Here is an 11387-nt window from a genome sequence, read left to right on the forward strand (position 1 = left end):
GATTTGAAAAGCATTATGGCATCAAGATTTCCAAATTTCAGCCAAGGCTTGGCCCAGGACCCAACTACTCGTCGTATTTGGTTTGGTATTGCTACTGCACATGACTTTGAGAGTCAAGATGATATTACTGAAGAACATCTTTATCAAAAGATTTTTGCTTCTCACTTTGATCAGCTAGCTATAATCTTTCTGTGGACCTCTGGTAATTTGTTCCACGTAGCTTGGCAAGGCAATTTTGAAGCATAGATCCATGACCCCTTACATGTAAGACCTATTTCTCATGCAATTTGGGATCCTCATTTTGGTCAGCTGGCCATAGAATCCTTTACCCGAGGAGGTAGCCCCGGTCTGGTCAATATTGCTTATTCTGGTGTTTACCAGTGGTGGTATACAATTGGCTTACACACTAATGAAGATCTTTATATTGGAGCTATTTTCTTGCTATTTCTTTTTGCTCTATTTTTAACAGTGGGTTGGTTGCATCTACAAACTCAATGGAAACCAAGTATTTCATGGTTTATAAATGCCGAATCTCATCTCAATCATCATTTGTCAGGGCTTTTTGGAGTTAGTTCTTTGGCTTGGACAGGGCATTTAGTTTATGTCACTATTCCTGAATCAAGAGGAGAACACATAAGATGGGATAATTTTTTAGATGTATTACCACATCCAGAAGAGTTGGAACCATTTTTTACAGGTCAATGGAATCTTTATGCTTAAAATCCTGATTCCATTAGTCATTTATTTGGTACTACTAAAGGGGTGTGAATTGCTATTCTAACTCTTCTCGGGGGATTTCACCCAAAAAATCAAAGTTTGTGGCTAACTGATATTGTGCATCATCATTTAGCTATTGCATTTGTGTTTTTCATTGCTGGTCATATGTATAAAACCAACTTTGGGATTGGACACAATATAAAAGATATTTTAGAAGCACATGTTCCTCCAAAAGGCTTATTAGGATGTGGGCATAAGGGTCTTTACAACACAATCAATAATTCTCTTCACTTTCAATTAGGTCTTTCTCTAGCTTCTTTTGGAGTTGTTACTTCCTTGGTAGCTCAACACATGTATTCTTTACCTGCCTATGCATTCATAGCACAAGATTTTACTACCCAAGTTGCATTGTATACTCATCATCAATACATTGTTGGATTCATTATGATAGGGGCATTTTCTCATGGAGCTATATTTCTCATTAGAGATTATAATCTAGAACAGAATAAGGATAATGTACTGGCGAGAATGTTGGAGCATAAGGAAGCCATAATCTCTCATTTGAGTTGGGTTAGTTTATTCCTAGGTTTTCATACCTGGGGACTTTATGTTCATAAAGATGTTATGCTTGCTTTTGGTACTCTAGAAATGAAAATCTTGATTGAACCCATATTTGATCAATGGATGCAATCTTCTCATGGTAAGACCTTATATGGTTTTGATGTACTCTTATCTTCAATAAATGATCCAACATTCAATGCTGGCAAAATCTTATGGTTACCCGGTTGGTTGAGTGCTATTAACAATAATAAAAATTTACTATTCTTAACAATTGGTCCTGGAGACTTTTTGGTTCATCATGCTATTGCTCTAGGTTTGTATACAACTACATTGATTTTAGTAAAAGGTGCTTTAAATGCGCGTAGTTCTAAGCTAATGCTTGATAAGAAAGATTTTGGTTATAGTTTTCCTTGTGATGGTCCGGGGCAGGGCAATACTTGCGATATTTCGGCCTAGGATGCTTTTTATTTAGTAGTTTTCTGGATGTTGAACACCATTGGATGGGTTACTTTCTATTGGTATTGGAAGCATATCACCTTATGGCAGGGAAATATAACTGAATTTAATGAGTCTTCCACTTATTTAATGGGATGGTTAAGAGATTATCTTTGGTTAAATTCTTCACAACTAATTAATGGATACAATCCTTTTGGTATGAATATTTTATCTATATGGGCGTCGATGTTCTTATTTGGGCATCTTGTTTGGGCTACTGGATTTAAGTTTCTTATTTCTTGGCGTGGATATTGGCAAAAACTGATTGAAACTCTTGCATGGGCTCATGAACGCACACCTTTGGCTAACTTAGTTCTATGGAGGGATAAGCCGACAGCTCTTTCCATTGTTCCAGCATGATTAGTTGGATTAGCTTACTTTTCAGTAGGCTATATATTCACCTATGCAACTTTCTTAATCGTCTCTACATCAGGCAAATTTGGTTAATTATTTTTCATTTTATTCAAATATTTAATTTTTCTATCTAATCTCTATGCGTCAAAAGAAAGAGTAATCCTCGTAATACTTCTCCATCTCAAATTTGATCTATATTTTTATAAAAACTAGTTGAATCATTATGGAAAGAAAAAGTCTCATTCAAAGAGAGAAAAAGAAACAAAGATTGGAAAGGAAATATAATTTGCTTTGCCAATCTTTGAAAAAAGAGATGAGCGAAGTCTCATCACTGGATGATAAATTGGATATTTATAGAAAATTACAATCTCTACTGCGTAATAGTGCACCTACACATCTTCATCGACGTTGTTTGAAGACTGGAAGACCTAGAGCCAATTATAGAGACTTTGAATTATCCAGATATATAATACCTGAAATGGATCACGTATGTTTGTTGGCTGGGTAACCAAATTGAGTTGGTAGGTTAAAAAATAAAGTTATTATTATGCTATTCTCCCTCTCTATATAGGGGGAGGGAGAATAACATACCCAAGGGATTGCCCGATGTACCCATTTTGGGGTATTATAACAAAGGTAATATGAGGGGATAGCGTGGAGTAGAGTAGTTTGGTAGCTCGTAAGGCTCATAGCCTTGAAGTCATGGGTTCAAATCCCATCTCTGCAAAGACACAATAAGTTTTTATATCTAAAAAGGATGGTTCATCCCATTTATCTTGGCCTTATGTATAAAGAAGATAAAAATATGACTAAAAAAATAACTATTTTATAATTCTATTCTATACTACAGATGGGCGGGTAGCGGGAATCAAACCCGCATCTTCTCCTTGGCAAGGAGAAATTGTACCATTCAACTATACCTTCATTTGACTCATTATATGGGTAGAATATATACCCATATATTACCATTCTATTTATGTAAATTTTTCAATTTGAATAGACTGATTGATCAATTATCAATCATACTAATAAAAAAACCTCTCCCTTGAGTACTCTCATTACTTGGTTTTTTTAAATTGTGGTAAATTCCCTTGTGAATAATTTATGATGCCCCCTAGAGAGGGGGGAGAGGGAAATTTGAAACCCAAAAGATCTTAAAACATTTCTTAAGATATGAAAGAATTTAGAATACCTACTAAAAATACTAATCCAATCTATAATGATACGCCTAAAAATAGTACATTTTTGTTACTTGACCAACCATTAGGAGAGGCAAGTGCGACAGGTACACCAATCACTAGTATAGTTGAAATTGGAATTAATGCAAACATAGATGATTGGAATGCAATAGTCATGGTTGTGATCTTAAAAAGTTTCCAACAGATTCAAAAGGCTATACCATTCGGTCCCTATCTGATCAATTTTGAGTAAAATGCACTACACATTTTTATTTGATCATAAATAAATCGAAATTATAATTTTTTTCTTTTAGTATAAAAGAATATATTTTATTTTTATCATCATGATATATATAACTAATAGCCCTATATATAGATATTATCTATCAGCATAAAATGAGTTATGCTAATTCGAGAGAGATGACCGAGTGGTTGATGGCTCTGGTCTTGAAAACCAATATAGTTCAAAAACTATTGAGGGTTCGAATCCCTCTCTCTCCTTTTGTTCGTTGAACAGCTAAACCTAACTTACAAAAAAGAAAAATCCTAGATAGAACTTAGTTCAGTGCCAAAAAAATGCTCGGCTATAGAATATAGCCAAGCAACAAGGATTCAGCTGGAAGAATAAGGGCAAAGGATATCACTATCCCACCTTTCAATAAAAACAATATCTAGTTTTATCTCTGGTTTAATTAAGAGGGGTCATGGAAAGAACAAGTTCAAAATCATGATCAATTCCTTTCTCAAATCCTGTTGCAGTTGCATGAGCTCTTCCTGCATGCCACAAATGACCTATGAAAAACAAAAATCCTAGAACAAAATGAGAGGTGGCTAACCAACTTCAAGGTGAGACATAATTGACCATATTAATCTCGATAGCTACAACATCTACAAAATTTAAAGAACCTAAAGGAGCATGAGTCATATATTCTGTTGAACATCGTTCTTGCTAAGGTTGTATGTCTTTTTTTAGCTTACTCAAGTCCAAACCATTAGGACCTCTTAGAGGTTCCAACCAGGGAGCACAAAGGTCCCAAAAATGCAACGTTTCCCCTCCAAAAATAATTTCTCCAGTAGGAGAACACATAAGATATTTACCTAAACTAGTAGGCCCTTGGGAAAACCCCACACTAGCTCCAAGACATTGGTCTCTAACTAGAAAAGTAAATGCTTGTGCTTGAGAGGCTTTTGGGCTAGTATGTCCATAAAATTCACTAACCTAAGAGGATATTACCATGAATCCTTTGATTTATGCTTCTTCCTTCATTGTTGCTAGATTATCCGTAGGCCTTGCTTCTATTGGACCTGGTATTGGTCAAGGCACTGCTGCGGGACAAGCTGTTGAAGATATTGTGAGACAACTAGAGGCGGAGGGTAAAATACAAGGCTACTTACTAATAAGTTTAGCTTTTATGGAAGCTTTAACTATTTATGGATTAGTTGTAGCTTTGGCACTTATATTTGCTAATCCATTTGTTTGATCTCGGAGACCAAAATCTGTATTCTTTGGGATTTTAAAGACCCCCCTCTATCAATTTTCTTGTTGAGCCAATAGGGGAGGGGCTGATCCAAAATAGTGGACTTATACTTCACTTGTTTCGGTTAGAAAGATTTGCGACACTCGGAGAAGTAGATAGATTGAACCAATTTTTTTTTTCATAATTGTATCCTTATTTATCATTATGCGGGACCTGGGACTTACTAAGTACTCGAAATCTGCTTATCCAAAATTTGAATAATAGTAGAATCAAGTCAGAGAATTTTTTTTGTAAAAGTATCCTTATCTATGAGGGGAGAGCTATGAAAAATGTAATTGATTCTTTCATTTCCCTATCCTTTGTTGAGGGTTTCGGGTTAAATACCAATAGTTTAAAAAAAAATATAATAAATCTCAGTGTGGTGCTTGGTGTACTGATCTATTTTGGAAAGGGAATGTGTGTGAGTTGTATATTTGAATAATCTAGCTGGATCCAACCAACTACATTTTGTAGATAGAAAAGTGCATGATCTCGATGAATTACTTCTAAAAGGAAAAAAATATGGAAGAACTATAGCATTTCATAATTGATTGGGAAATTTTCTTATCAATCCCAACCAACAAGAGAAAATCTTTAGAATGGTTAAAGCTAAACTACTTGAAGTCCAAGCACAATAGGGTACTCTTTCCACCGCTATGCTAATATGAGAAGGGTTCAAAGGCATAGTTGGAGGTTGATCCGATATATAACATTCATATCAATGGAATTATTCAATCTATCTACTGAAAAATAGTCCTAATCTCCCATCCAATTTTTTGGGTTTAAATGCGGAAATGACGACCTACACAAAAGCGAATTTATTCAAGAAAAAGTAAATAGGAAATATGAATGAAAAGAAAAAAGAAGAAAAAGAAAAAAGAAGAAAAAGAAAAAATAACTTTGTTGATAATAAAAAATCCCTTCGTAGATTTTGTTCTTTGATAGATTGATCTTATTTTTACATAATATGAAGGAAAAGGGCAGGCTCGGCTTGATGGAGTTTATGTTTGTGGTGTTAACCCATTTTTGAGTTAGACATCGACAACTTTGATAAGACGTGAAAAATGTGAATTAATTGAAGCTCCTTTTCCCATCAGTCCAGATGGAACGCGTGCTTGGATTGAAAAGATTTGTCTTGTATTTGGTATTGAACCCCAAGGTTTGGAGGAAAGGGAGGAATGGATATGGGAAAGTTTAAAGGAAATTCTTGATTTGGTACGTGGTAAATCTGTCTTTTTCATGGGAGATAATTTGCTAGAAGTATCTCTAGCAAGATTCTTAATATTGTATTATGAAATATTTGATCCATGAAATAGAATTAGCTTCTTGGATGCCTTGATGGTGAAATGGTAGATACGTGACATTCAAAATGTCACGCTAAACAACATGGAGGTTCGAGTCCTCTTCAAGGTAGACATATTAGAATGTCTATTGAATGAGCAATTCAATTGCAATTATAATATCAACAAATCGTAATGTCAACAAATCGAACTGAAATAATATAAATTTGATTTTATTTTTTGATACGGGCTAAAATACTCAAAATTATTATTTTCAAAGTATTGCAAAATCCAGACCGATTGAATTTGAACAAATAATAGGAATCTATAGAATCAAATGAAAGATTATTTCTTTTGAATAAAAAAGAAAGAGTAAACATAGTAGAGAATATTTCATCAAGTTCAAGCGAACTGACTTGGTTCATATTTATTATTATGCTTACTCTTACATTATCGTAATATCAATTTATATTGAAATGAAAGATCTAGGCTTTTTTATTCTTATTCAATCCTTCTGCTAATAAGCAATCAATGGCATTCAGAGAAAGCCATTTTGTTTTAAACAATGTATCGATCATTTGTTTAAATAACATTCTATTAGAGAAGAATAAATTTGATAAATATTCATAACTTTCGGATAGAGTTTTATAAATAAGAGATTCATTAGATAATAAATCTCTATTTTCCCTTTCTCCCTTGAGAAAACGTTGTTTAAACTTATCATGCCATGTTTTTTCATGGAAACAACATTCACTTATCACTGATTGGGAATGTGGTAATACACGTCTCAATCGGATACCAATTTCTTGAAAGCGTTTGAAATTTTCAAAATTTTCTTTTTCTTCCATTTTAATGTTAAGAGTTAAATCGTCATCATTAGTCTGAATTTTCATTCCGAGGGCTATTTTTCTCACCTTTTTATGCTTTAGAATAGCTTTTAACATTTTTTTAATACTGAATTTTAGGTCCCTTGTTTAATAATAAGTAAGATAAATACTCTTCACGAGTTCTTTAGGAACAAAAAGTTCTCTTTGTTCAAAAGCAAAGTGGTTATTTAGAAAGCGAATACTCACGGGATCCCAAAGAAATCGAGGAGCTAGATAGATTACTGGTGTATTTAAAGGTTTATACTCCATTGCATACTATTATGTGTCAAATTGATATATTCTCATCCTTTGAAACTTATTGTATAAGAATTTTGCTTCCCAGAAAGCAACTATCTTTCTTTCTAGAATATCATCCTTCGCAGTATAAAGAGGCTAGAAGTCGGGACTAGACATCAAAAATTTCTTCCAATACAAACTAGAAAGATGGCTCGGTATTTCTTGAAACCTTCCGAATAGATGAAGATAATCCAATAAAGGATTGTCTATTGTTATATCTTTCATATGCTTGAATCGATTGCTGTGAATAAAACTAAAACGCCAAGTCCTAGAATCACAAACTATAGGTGTTTCCTTTTCTTCTCCATAGGAATTTCATAATTCTTTAGATAAAATGATTATATCTAGTATATAAAATAATCCTTTTTGCATCGTATCTATTTTGAATTGAGGAGCAATTGTGATGTAATCAAAATTACCCCAATATATTGCCAACGATGGAAACTCTTCCAGAAGACCTTGTAAGAGACTCGAAGCTAGAATGAAATCATTCTCAATGAAAGGATCAAAAGGACTCCAATTCTCATTATTTGATTTAGAAGAAACCAACAATCTTGAGCTACTAATTTAGCCAAGTAACCCAAAATATGATAGAATATGGTAAACTCTTTCATAGTTGTTCCGACAATTGAAGGTTTTAAATACCATTGATACAAATAGTTTGCCCTTCGACCCTAGAAATCTAGAGTAAGCCTTAGGGAATTTTTTAAATACGTTAATTTATTTTGTATAATAGCTTTCCCTACGTTATAGGAAAGTCCTTTAAAAAATTCACTGAATTTCAGATTATAATTGTAAGGACCCCAATTTGATCTATACAAAGCTACCCCAATTATATCATTGTTTATAGCTGAAGTATTTTGGCTCCTACTAATTAGAAATATTTCATCAACAAGTTTTGCTAGATCTCGTGTAGTAATGCCTTTGGTAGTTAATCCAAATTCATCATAGCATTTCCACTCTTTTTTCAAGTAGAGCCCCTTGTTATGTAAAAGCAAAGAAAATTCTTTTTCTCGATGTGGGGCAAGCAACTTTTTAGTGTTAATAAATGTATCAAATATTCATTTACTACGAGGAGGAGTTATTAGAACTAGATCAATTTTTTTTGGAATATGAGTTGAAGCAATAACAACAATATTTTGTTTGATGGTGGTTTCTTTTTCACCATCAATCACATTATATGGATCCCTGAGGAGTTCTATCAATAATGCAATAAGGAAGAAGTAATCATTGAGTTCATGAATGCTTGGAATCCATATGACGCAAGGAGACATCAATTTTGCCAATTTGAGTGCAAACATGAATTGGATTACTCTACTCACAAAATACTATGGAGGGTTAGGATCCTCTACTTGGTCATACAAAAACTTATGAGGTTTTCTATCATAATGTGCTTTCTCATATACGTCTTTTGTCTTGCTTGACTAGCCAAGAGACCTAAGCATATTTTCATGCTCAAGGTATGATTTTTTAGCTCAATATGTATACTCGGATTCATAGTGAGATAGAGACTATGATCTGACTACTCAATACAACAATCTTTTAGACTGTGTTCTGAGACATCATGATGCAATCGTATTACACCTCAACTGGGCATGCATTTTCTTAGGTTTCCATATTTTTGGTCTATATATTCATAATGATACTATGAGTGATTTAGGACATCCTAAAGATATGTTTTCAGATACTATTATACAATTACAACCTATCTTTTCTCAATGGATACAAAACACTCATGCTTTAGCACCCAGTTTGACAGCTCCTGATGCAACAACAAGCACCAGCTTAACCTGGGGAGGTGGCAATTTGATAACAATAGGTGCCAAAGTGGATTTGTTACCTATTCCATTAGGAACTACAGATTTTTTAGTACACCATATTCATGCATTTACTATCCATGTGACTGTATTAATATTACTGAAAGGTGTTTTATTTGCTCGCTGTTCTCGTTTAATACCCAATAAAGAGAATCTTGGTTTTTGTTTTCCTTGCAATGGGCTTGGTAGAGGATGAACATGTCAAGTATCTGCTTGGGATCATGTCTTCCTAGGATTATTCTGGATGTACAATGCAATTTTGGTAGTAATATTTCATTTTAGTTGGAAAATATAGTTTGATTTTTGGGGTAGTATAAGTGATTAGGGAGTGGTAACTCATATTAGAGGAGGAAAATTTACACAAAGTTCCATTACAATTAATGGGTGGCTTCGTGAATTTCTATGGGCACAAGCTTCTCAAGTAATCCAATCTTCTGGTTCTTCATTATCTGCCTATGGCCTATTATTCTTAGGTGCTCATTTCATGCAGGGTCAAATTTTCTTCAGTACGAGTTAAGGGGATGTCTTGGTGGCCCTTTATTTCCATATAAAGAACACGACGAGGGAAAATACCTTCTTGAACTTCCATTTTGATCACTTGAATATCCTTCATACGAAATTCAAGGAAAATACAATGATTTCTTCTGGGAAATCCCTAGCGAAAAAGGCATACAACTCCTTTTTCATCAAACTTATTATAGCCACTACCTACATTGCACAAAAGAGTGCACCACAAATAAGAGCTAATGAACAGGCCTGCAATCTCATAAAAACACATCACAATTCCTTGTGGCACAAAAAGTATTTGCTGAGATGACAATAAGGGTATTAGGTTCCTACCAAGGTAGCTTGAAATTTCGACCACAAAAAATCCTAGTGAACCCAAAAAGAGGAGACAAGCAAAAAAAAATTGCTTATTTTTTGAGACCCTGTTATGGGTTCTATCCAGAGAAATCACTGTTAATTAGCGGGGAGTTCCATCCACTTCAAATTAATGAATAAAATTGTAATGATTTGTGAATGGAGGAAGGGTCTTTTGCTTGGATTCCTCCATTTACTCAGGAGAGAATGAGGTTTAAGATGTGGGGGAGCTAAAACAAAAAAAAACAATGTCAAACAATGTAACATGCTACAATTATATAAATAAGGCAAAGTTCAACTCAAAATTAGATCAAATGAATCACAAGTTCAAAAGATAAAAAAGAAATAAAAGGACAAGAAAAGATGAAAATAGCAATTTATGGAAAAGGCGGAATTGGTAAATCAACCACTAGTTGTAATATTTCAATTGCCCTAGCTAGACGTGGTGAAAAAGTGTTAAAGATTGGATGTGATCCCAAACATGATAGTACTTTTACTTTGACAGGATTTTTGATACCTACAACTATAGATAATTTGTAGTCCAAAGATTATCTTTATGAAGATATTTGGTCTGAATATGTCATTCATAAAGGTTATGGAGGGGTAGATTGTGTGGAAGTTGGGGGGCCACCTGCAGGAGCTGGATGCGGGGGATATGTGATAGGAGAGATTGTGAAATTCTTAAAAGAATTAAATGCATTTTGCAAATATAATATAATATTATTTGATGTATTGGGTGATGTGGTTTGTGGAGGTTTTGCTGCTCTGTTGAACTATGCAGATTATTGTGTCATTATTACAGATAATGGATTTGATGCATTATTTGCAGCTAATCGTATTACTGCTTCTATTAGGGAAAAAACTCGTACACGTCCACTGTGATTAGCAGGTTTGGTTGGAAATCGTACATCTAAAAGAGATCTTATCAATAAATATGTAGAAGCTTGTCTAATGCCCATAATAGAAGTGTTACCTCTTATTGAAGATATTCGAGTTTTGAGAGTCAAGGGAAAAACCTTATTTGAAATGGTTGGATCTGAACGATCTCTTAACTATGTATGTGAATATTTTTTAGACATAGCAGATAAAATATTGTCCCAACTAGAAGGTATTGTGCCAAAGGAGATTTGAGATCAGGAATTATTCAGTTTGCACTTTGACCTTTATCTCAATCCTATTGAGTAGGAGAAACAACAAAATAATAAGGAAAATTTACTTGGATTTATGACGATTTAATCAACATAGTTATAATCATTTATGTCAGGGAAAATTGATGAAACTCTCACCGTCAAATGTGAGATAGCTAATTATCATACTTTTTGTCCAATTAGCTGTGTATCTTTCTTATATCAAAAGATTGAAGATAGTTTCTTTTTAGTTGTGGGTACAAAGACATGCAGTTATTTTTTGCAAAATGCACTTGGAGTAATAATTTTTGGAGAAC

General features: G+C 33.9%; 2 pseudogenes; both read left to right on the forward strand.

The window, feature by feature from the left end:
• Window positions 1–15: 15 nt before the first annotated feature.
• Window positions 16–2220, forward strand: LOC131052381 (photosystem I P700 chlorophyll a apoprotein A2-like; annotated as a pseudogene).
• Window positions 2221–10306: 8086 nt separating this feature from the next.
• LOC131052368 (light-independent protochlorophyllide reductase iron-sulfur ATP-binding protein-like) lies at window positions 10307–11128 on the forward strand (annotated as a pseudogene).
• Window positions 11129–11387: the final 259 nt, after the last annotated feature.

The sequence above is a fragment of the Cryptomeria japonica genome, chromosome 9 (assembly GCF_030272615.1).
Source record: "Cryptomeria japonica chromosome 9, Sugi_1.0, whole genome shotgun sequence".
NCBI classification, from domain to species: domain Eukaryota; kingdom Viridiplantae; phylum Streptophyta; class Pinopsida; order Cupressales; family Cupressaceae; genus Cryptomeria; species Cryptomeria japonica.